Raw genomic sequence first — 10,653 nt, 5'->3', positions numbered from 1 at the left:
CTCTAACCTTCCTCTCGGTGTCGTTGNGTACTNTATACTATTGTTATATATATATATATATATATATATANATATATATATATATATATATATGTGTATAATAAATTTTATAAAAATATTTATAGTAATATTTATATTTATAGTCATAATTAATTAGATTTTGCATTATTAATTTAAAGTTTACTCGCTGAAATACTAAAATAAAAAATTAGACGCAAAAAAGAAATCTATGAAATTAAAATGTTTAAAATTTTTGTATTATAACGTACTAGAATTAAAATATTTTTTATTTGTTAATAACAGAGCTCCTTCTTTTTATCAAAATGCTGGAAGCAATTTGTCAAAAGTAGAAATATCATCTGTTGATAGCCTTAGACATTCTTAGATAATTTCAATCGTGTCGTAATTAAGTACATCGCGGGGCGTGACGCTGATACTTCTCCGTGATTGTAATTTATCGCAGCGGTAATTGCATTACAGAGAATTGTATAAGGTGCCCTATACATATTATCCGACCTTGAAAATGATAGATTGCTTGTCAGCTGAATTTGTAACATTCTTCATTATTCATTGTATTTTGTACTGCTTTGCACGACTCGCTATCTCTTACTATCTTTAATAGGCATGTGCTAAAATTGATGTCATAATTAGACGCTATAAAAATTGCTCTTTTTTAATAAAATCAAATAAAATTCCATTTTTTTTCGCTTTATCTGCTAGTACATAATAAAAAAGGATTTTATGTTAAGATCTTAAAATCAATTTTTGTAAAAATTTTTTATTGAATTTTTAATATGTTCAAATTTAACATAGTATAATTATATATATATATATTATTTAATGTATATTATATGTATTATTTAAATATGTTATGTAAAATTGAAATTCAATATTTTTAAATTGTTTTACGAACAATTGATTTATGAACAAATAAGTTGAACATTTAAGTTGTGAACTGATATAATGTAAAAAATGTAAGGGAAATAATATAAAAATAAGTGATTTTAAAACATAAATTCTAAAATAAGTGAAGAATAAAATATGTAGTTTAACATATTGTGTTAATTTTATTGAAAAAACAATTGTTTTCAAATTGTGTCAAAGTATTATATTTTTTATATTTTTTGTATTATTTTTTCACATAACATTTGTATTACTTTCTAACATATTCATTTTGTGATAAAAATATACATCACTTGGGACACATTTTCACAGTTATATACGCTCAAATGTTGCAAAATTAATTACAGCAATTATCCACGTATATTATTATTAACTATATAACATAGTTATTTTACAACAATTTATTGTTTCTTATTATAATTAATTATAGTTAGAATATTGTATATATTTGATTATATTTTGAAAATAGTCGCAAAAATTAAAATACCAGAAACTTCGTACCATTATCTTTTTATTTAAATCTATTATATGTTCACATACATATATAGACATATCTTTCCATTAACCAAATTAGAAATGCGTTTAAAAAAATTTTTATATTCGACAAAAAGTGAGTTTCTTATAATAATATTGCTAATATGAGGTATATATTAAAATCATTTACGATTTTGCAAAATTTAATTCTAGCTTTGATGTTCTGAAGTGTGAAGAGATTACTAACAGAGTGAATAAGTTACCGTACTAATCTCTTATATATGGCGAATATTACTGTAAGAGATTAGTATGTTAACTTATTCTCTCTGTAATCTCTCACGCTTCAGAATGTCGAAGTCAGAATTTAGCTTTGCAAAATTGTAATTGATTTTGATCTCATTTTGTGTCCGTATTGCAAATGTTCGATTGGCTCCGAATAACATAACGGCGCATAAAACAGAAGTATTTATGGAAAATACCGATTGAAATGCGCATATCGCGAACAATAAACAGAAAAAGCCTGGTGAGATCGCATAAATCATCGACATATAAACATTTAAAACGTTGCAATCCGACGCGGAAATGCATTTTATATTTTACCGGTGGATACTGCGGATTAATTGCGAAAAATTCAAATGTTCGATCTTCTTCTTTTTCACATAAAATGATAAGATACAAATAGTACAGACTTCGTTGGTTGTTTAGTTTTAAACAAAGTCAACAAATCTTGACTTTATCAATATATTGCAAATGTATATTTAAAGTACATCGGTGTTTCATCGGATTTATAAGATCTATTCTAGAATAAAGTAAGTATAGAATAAAGAAACAGTTCCTCAACGTGATTTTTGCGCATTTCTTTTTACATAGATACATTATTTATCCATTTTCTTATAATTGATATTATAATTGATATATATATAGTTATAATGATAATATATTATGATTATATATATAATGATAGTATTATAATAATTAGATTTATTAGAGTTCTTTATATTTGCTATGATATTTTGCTATGAAAAAAAGAAATATTTTATATTACTCATGATCATATATTGTTACAAGTATTATAACAATATGTTTTATATAATAGTAATAAATAAATATATTTTTTACTATACGTCTAGATATATTGCTTCTAATATATTGTTTCATTTCAGTAAAATGTAGCATGTATACCGTATTATGTCCGAGTGTATCGCAAGTGCGAGTGCATCAAGTTACCACAGTTTCAACTTTATCAATCGTGTTTTTCGAATTGAATGTGACAATCGCGAGGCGCAATCGTTCTACGTGTTCGAATTTCAGAGTGCATCGAGACGTTAATGTTGGTCGTTTTACATTGCGGCATCCATTATTGGGCATCGTTTTACAGACTACGCAGCTTGATACAGCTATACAATTCTCGCGATCCAGGTGCAGGCAAACGGAAACGACTGTCGCGATTGCGAGAGCTTGAAATCTAAAGCGGAGCGGATGAAATAAAACTTTTTTTCGTCGTTGATGAAAGCATGCTTGCACAGAGTCAGTGCGGCCGTGCCAAAAGAGACCGAATATATGAATGACGCGATGTTTAATGAAGAAACACGATTTTATAAGCGCTAAAATGAAACATTATTCTCAATTGAAATCGAAGTACTTTTTATAACCATTCAAATTATTAATAAATTATCAATAAGTATATTTCTATGAAATATGATATACTTATTCGTAATGATAAAAATTTGAAAAGATATTTTATGATAAAAGATACTTTATTCTCTTTGACATTACACAAAATACATTATACAAAATGTTTATTATCAAAGGCGGTTACCATTTAAATCATATTAATGGTACTTATTCGTGGTAATGTTAATATTAGATCAATTGTGCTTCAAAATAGATTTACGAAAATCATCAATGTATATGCAAATGCGAAATGGATAGTTGAAGAGATCAAAATTCAATATTTTTGTGATGATATCACGATTTGAATCACGGTTCACATTCCAGAAACGAGAAATAAATCCCATGAACAAAAAAACTATATTTCCTTACAAGCCTGATAAATAGTTAATATTCTTATCATATGTATGTGATATTTTGTTGATGTTTGGTTGATTTTCGTAAATTACAGTTTTTATTTCAGTAACAGCATGTAATACGACGAAACAAGCAAAGCTACCATTATATAGCACGGACCTTCGTGTTTAAATGTTCTTGTTGGTTGTAATTTAGCGAAGTTGTTGCGAACACAAAACTTCAAATAGTCGTCTATTTTGTTATTATAATGAAATGATCTTTGATTATCGCACCGAGAAAATAATTTTCCTTTGTCATGAATTTTCATCTCATAGATTTTCAGTTAAATATGAAATTTTATAAATTGATAATATAGATATATGGGGATATACTTTTGCTAAAATAATTATTATACCGGAACGAATAACGTTCATTTATGATGATTATCTTTTGAAGAATCTCAATGTAATTAATTCTAGCTTTTTCTTGAAAAGATTTCTAGAGTTTTGAGAAAAGTTATTAAAATGAAATAATGAAAAATGAAAATTAAGAGTTACAGCAACGACAAATTACAAAAAGTTATGACAATTATAGAATAGAAATTTTTTAAGTTATAATTTAAAATTAAGTTATTATATTAAAATTTTTTTGCAGCTCGGACGTTTTTTTCAATAGCAGTTTTAGAGCTCTTCTGAAAAATGTCATGATCGATCTTGATTTAAAAAAAAGAGAAAGTTATTTTCTTATGGTAAAACATAAAGTTATCATTTTGTTATTATTTCATATTTTCAGAATTTTATTTTTTAATCAGCAAAATTCTCCCTGGAAATTTTATTAGAAATTTTAAAATTCTTTATGGACAAATGAGAATTTTAGTTATTTACAACTTGGTTGACTGCATCAGAATTCTAAAAATTCTGGACTGATAACTTTATAAAGGTAGATGTCCATGCACTGTCAATCGGAATTCATTGTTTCACGTTCAAATGACGTGCAATCGTAACGCGAATCGATGAACGCACCACATTGAACCATGGCATGCAACAATCTTCCCAGTAAATGAATCGGGCAGTGATGCGCGTTATGATTCAATATCATCGAGAGACTTGTATTGGTATCTTGATTCCCGTTACGTACAAGCTCTATTGCGATATTATTTGCTCGGTTCGTATGAGTGTGCCATTTGTACTTTATGCGATTACAATGTCATATTGCAGATTTCTCAACGATTTGATTCAGCTCAGAGTAATAAAAAGTGTGCATTCTCTACTGACAATAAATCCGATTCATATATACTAATATAATAATAAACAAGCCAGGTAATAAAAATATAATTGAAGGTATTCAACAAATTTCTTTGCAATGCGTATTTCGTAGTGAATAATAAAACAGATAATAAAGGCAATATATTATTTTATATTATTTAAGGAATGTTAAAAAAATTGATGCAGTATTTATTTAATTGTAAATACACTAAGAGAAAAAGATATAAATTATAATTTATGGTAAATAATTATAAAATAATATGATAAAATAATTATAATTGGGAATTTAAGTTTTATAATTTTTATATTTGCAGTAGTTAATAAAAAAATTGTACTATAAATCATAATAATTTTAAATATTAATATAGTAAAATATCAAAATATGGATGACAAATAAAATAAAAATTTTCATTGTAGTGCAATCATGATTATAGTGAATATAATTATTTTTGTAATATTTGCTTACTATTTTATGCTAATAGCAAATAAACTATTATGCTAATAGCAACTAAAATATGTGTAAAAGAAAAAGTACAGAAGTAATTATTTTTATTTTGACACAATAATTATTAAAAATTTTTTCAATGTATAAGTATATATTATATAATGTAATATTGAAGTAACTATAATTTGTATAATTAAAACAATTATAAATATAAAACAATTATAAAAACAGTTCAAAATTATTATATAAATTATAGTTAAATTGCAATTTTTTTCTGAATATATTTTTTCTCTTGAATTGAAATTTATATGATAATAGCATGTAAACATGTTGACTTTAATTTGCATTTATCGTTTCGCAATATATTCATCACAAAGTTAACGCAAAGTTAAGTATTGCGAAATCATCTTGAACTAAAATTAATTACAAAAACGCGATATAAATGTTTAAGGCATTATGATCTTATTTTATGTGTATTATTTGTGAATCATTCTGATCACGTATAATTTTATTATAAGCCACATTATGTCATTCTCAATCGGATTTGATCCTATCAAATTTAAATCTCTTCAATCTCGCTTGTTGAAGCTTTCTCTCCTTAACAGGTATTTTGTAAAAAAAATTAGAAGGCTCATTATTCCATTTGATCCTGTGCAGTTATTAAATCCTTTTTATATTACGTTTAAAGTAGCTTAGAAAAGCTCTTAGTGACATAAGAATAATATTGAAAAAACCATCCAGTTAAAAGAATGATAACGCAACATTGAATTCTCTTATAAAATTTATTACCACTCACTTTGTTGCAAAAATTTCGCAATCAATTCTTGATGAAACATAAACCATAATAAAAGCGGCAGACTGTGAACTTTTGAACTTGCGATTAACTTCTTTGAAAGTTGATGAAGTATTGAAATACTGCTAGTAGATAAAAACAATTTTAATGATTCACAGAACACTTCTAGATATTCCAAATGTGCCAATCATCATACAGTCTTTTCTGTTTTTCAAAAAATAATGGCATAGCCTTCCTATTGTATTATTCAGGTTAATAAAGCAGCAGACTGTTTGAAAATTAATTAGCTTGATAAAAGCTTTCAGCTTCGGGAGTATCAAGTTTCGATAACTTGTTAGACTCTTAAATTTTACATTACTTTCTGCCTTTTTGTTAAAAAAAATCAGTTGAAATTTTAAATTTTAATGAAACTTAAGTACAATATCTATTATGCATGAATTTTATAATATTTATAAATTCCTATTTTTAATTTTTTATATAGTTACTCTTGCTACTAATTTAACATATATATAAACTGATAAAATTAAAAACAAATATATATAATATTAACCATAAAATTAACCAATATAACACCATCTAAAACGATAGGGATATTTACATAATCGATGAAACTTTTATATTTTTTTTAAGTTGTGTTGAATTTTGTTTAAGATTGTTTTTCAAATGAGTATATGAGTTTTGTTATTAGGATTAATATTGATAATGATCCAATTGAGATCGAAACGTATATTTTAACAAATTTTTGCAAAATAACTTGACATGAAGATCTTGTTAGCCCTATTTTTATTATATTAATTTTATTAATGCTGTTATGCAAAATTATGAATAATTTTATAACTGTGTAAGTTAATTGGATGGGAAATATAATTACTTAAGCATTAACTGAATAAATATAATTATTTAAGCGTTAACTGAATATCGAGTATGCTTAAATAATATCAAAATTAATTATTTTGAGATCTAAGCGTTAATTGTAATTGGAGTAAATCTGTGGTATCTATGGTATCTATGGTATGTATGAAATTTTTCAAAGGCTGATATAGAAGTTTTGAATTACAAATAAGCTAAAATCCGTTCCGGACGAGTTTGTCACAGTGTACTATCTGTTATGTTAAAACATGCATTGATCTGACATACATTATTTCTCTCTTTCTCTTTTTTTTTCTTTTCTGAATCCGTTTCTCTATCTCTTTGTTTTTTTCATTTATTATATTAAAAAATTTCTTATTGTACATATATGACCAAACGTTATTTATTTTTAATATATATATAACAAAACAGAAAAAATTGGCACGTGCTCGTGAAATGTGTCACCGCAAATATATGAAAGAAAACAAAGCGAATAAACCGACCGCGAAAGAATGTCTGAAAAAATTCATTATGTAAAAGCGGTGACACTGCCGAAGCAATTTTCTTTTGTGAATGCGATGACGAGGTCATCCTTTCTTCATTGTTACGACTAAAGGAAGTGCTCGTGGCTCAGAGGTACTTTCGCCGAGGTTCGAATTTATTATATACCTTTTTACAGTGCACTCGCTGATGTAATTAAGATCTATGAGAATCTCAATTATATATTTGCTTTCTCTAATATTTAGAATATAATTTTATATAATAGAAACTCTGTTCCTTTCATGCATTCCTTCATTCTAAAGAATATGGATAAAGTGATCTTCTTTATCAAATCTTGAAATTTTAATTTGTTCAAATTGTATGAAACACGTATACATAGACATTCTTAAAATATTTTCGATTTTTATAAAATTAATTAATATTAAATGTTGCTACTGTTCGTTTAAGTGCTATTCTGTTTGAGTGCTATTGAAAAATGTATTTCTTCATGAATAATATTTTGCATTCGACGGAGAAACATTTTGTTTTTTATTAACTCCTGCGATCTCGTAGAGAAACGCGAAATGCATAATTTTAGTAGGTAGTTGTCTTTTTTTTTCTTTTTTTTAAAGAAGACTTTATCTCACCTGATGCATATGTTTTGCATATGTATAAGGATATAATTGGAACATTCGTGTTTACTTTATGTTTGTCGCTCAACATGATGAAAAAAATATGTACAATACATTAACACTTTATTGTCTGTGCAAAGCAGGACGACAAGTCTTGTAGTTGCTTTCATCACTTTTTTCTCAGTTCATTAAAAAGCTGCGATATGTCAACAACTTCGTCCTTCGTTTCTCTTTAAAAATTCTCTTTAAAAGTAACTTTAAAAGTAACCTTAAGTAACGCTACTTTATTCACCAAGTCATTTTCAAACTTTATAGATATTTTGAGAATTTATGAATTTATCAATAAGTTATAGAAACGCTGTATTAAGATAATACATCGGGATTGTATAGACATTTGACAGTTCGATTGTATGTATTCGCGTGTATTTACGTATCTTGCCATCTTGCGTGTATTTGTATGTGTAATTCATATATAATCATTAGAGAAACATTATTGTTACATCGAACACACAATTTCGCTACACAGTTTAGAGTGGCATTCATTATAGAAACTTGTACAAAATGTATAAAATTCATTAATCGAGTATTAATAGAGTTATGTTCTTCTTATATGTAATATAAAATTATTAAATTTTATTATGCGAATTTCATACCCATATAATGTGAATAAAGACAAAAATAGAAGAGGATGTATCTTTATGAACTCAATACCTGTTCTCAATAAGTTTAAAATATTTCTTATAGACATGTGAGGAAAATAATTTTTATTTATCTCGAGATATTATTTCGTTAAATGCATTGTTAATGTTTTAAAAGAAAATATTTAATATTTAAACACACTCATTCATTGCGCAATTAATAATATGTCGTCCTGACATATTAAATGTACTGAAATCATTTTTTTCGTGTGTCTTTCATGTTATTATCTTCATAATGATTGTCGATCAGCTGCACCAATCAATGTTCTTCGTTGTCAATTCACAATTCATGTGATATCCTCTATGGGGAGAAAAAAATACAGCTTGTAATTTTTTACGCGTAGGTTATTTTCTGAAAAAGTACCGCTATATATACATGCATTGTTTTGTCCAATTATTTCTTTTTTCTTCTAGACATATTATAAATAACAGTAAGACGTGTTAAAATTTAATTACACGAAATAATATTTACCATTATGTGATAATATGCCATGTGTAATAGTTTTATAAAACATTTTTTTGTTTCCTTTTTTTTTTATGAAATTATTTCATTAATTGTTTCAATTAAATACAATCGCGTTGTATTTTATTAAATTTCTAGTGTGATAATATTACTGTACGCTATATATGTGATAGTAGTAATATGATATGAAAGAATATATTACAATACTCTTGAATATAACAGTATTTTATTTGCTATTATTGATTTTTATTTGTATTGTTTTTCTCGATTCACAAAATATTATCAAATAAACCTATAAATTTATGTTATATTAAATCCATATTTTAAATACGAGATGTATAATTTTTAGAAAGTTTTTATTTTTTTGTAACATATTTTGGTAAAAATTCAGATTGAGGATATACCTTTCAATGATTTTGACCTTGACATATGTTGTCATGACTCTGAGTGACCTCCAACAGGTTTTAGCACAAAATGTCATGGTCAAAATCATTGGAGGGTGCTTCCCTAATCTAATTTGTAGCTATATTTTAATAAAGATCAATAACTTAATATGTTGACATATTTTTCGTAGACTAACGGATCTTACAAAGACAGCAGTTTTTAAATATTAAAATAAATATTAAAAACAAAACGAAAAAATTAGTGCGTAAAAAACTTTCTAAAAAAGTACTTTAATTGCTCACATCGTTTGCAAAGTATTATACAATTTTCATCCGTCCGTAGCTCGATTTATTTAGTTATTATCAACATATAAAAGATAGCTATATGATAAAAAAAAACATTTGTGTAATAGCCATGGATCAACCATCAGATAACCTTTAAGTAAGTAGGCGAAACAGCTCATAGTTTCTTAAAAATCTTATTCTGAAAAAGGGAAATAAAAAATAGTGCCCAGAAGTTTTAAAATTGTTTATATTTTCCTCTCTCTCTCTCTCTCTCTCTCTCAAGAATATAAATAATATAAATTTAACTCTATATTAAAAAAATGTAACTATAAAATTTGTTTGGATTGTTCTAAACACCCCGCTTATTTAAAGGTTAAAATGGTTAAAGATTAAAATAGTTAAATTATAAAAAAATTCTCTGGTCTATTTCAGTTGATTAACTCGAAAGATAAAAAAATTGATTAAGGCTATAAGAAGAAATGAAGCGTATAACAACTAATCAAAGGGATTCTGCTAAATAAAACTACTGATAACTATTCACCAAACTTGGAACAATAACTCGAAGCATAGCGATTTATTTTTTATTATTTTTATTTTTATTATTTATTATTTTTATTTTTATAAATTTTTTATATTGTAACCAGTATCAAATTATTTCTATCTTTTTGAAATATATAATTATCGTAATAAAAAGAAAGAAAAAAGGAGAGGATATTGGAAAAGATTGCAATTCAAAACGATTGATAACCGCGTTTATTCACGGTAAGATTTTATATTGTATACTTCTTTACAGACATTATCTGAGATCAAACGTAATGCGTTCTGTCATGAATATATTCACGGTGAATTTGTATGTATATATATATATATATATATATATATATATATATATATATATATACTACTACTACGTACGTTACGTTAGTTAACTTAACTTTAAACTTTTAAGTTTATGTACTTAGTTATTTAAGTTATT

At 25.8% G+C, this 10,653-nt stretch overlaps 1 protein-coding gene across 1 annotated transcript in view; it reads right to left on the bottom strand.

Annotated features, from left to right (window-relative positions):
- Window positions 1-10,653, bottom strand: part of LOC105627318 (phosrestin-2-like) — a 45,087-nt gene that overhangs the window by 25,337 nt on the left and 9,097 nt on the right. The window lies entirely within an intron of this gene.

This window comes from Atta cephalotes (genome assembly GCF_000143395.1).
Source record: "Atta cephalotes unplaced genomic scaffold scaffold00008, whole genome shotgun sequence".
Taxonomy (NCBI): Eukaryota; Metazoa; Arthropoda; class Insecta; order Hymenoptera; family Formicidae; genus Atta; species Atta cephalotes.
Note: the sequence above shows the minus strand (reverse complement) of the source record. Positions and strands in the feature narration are given on the sequence as shown.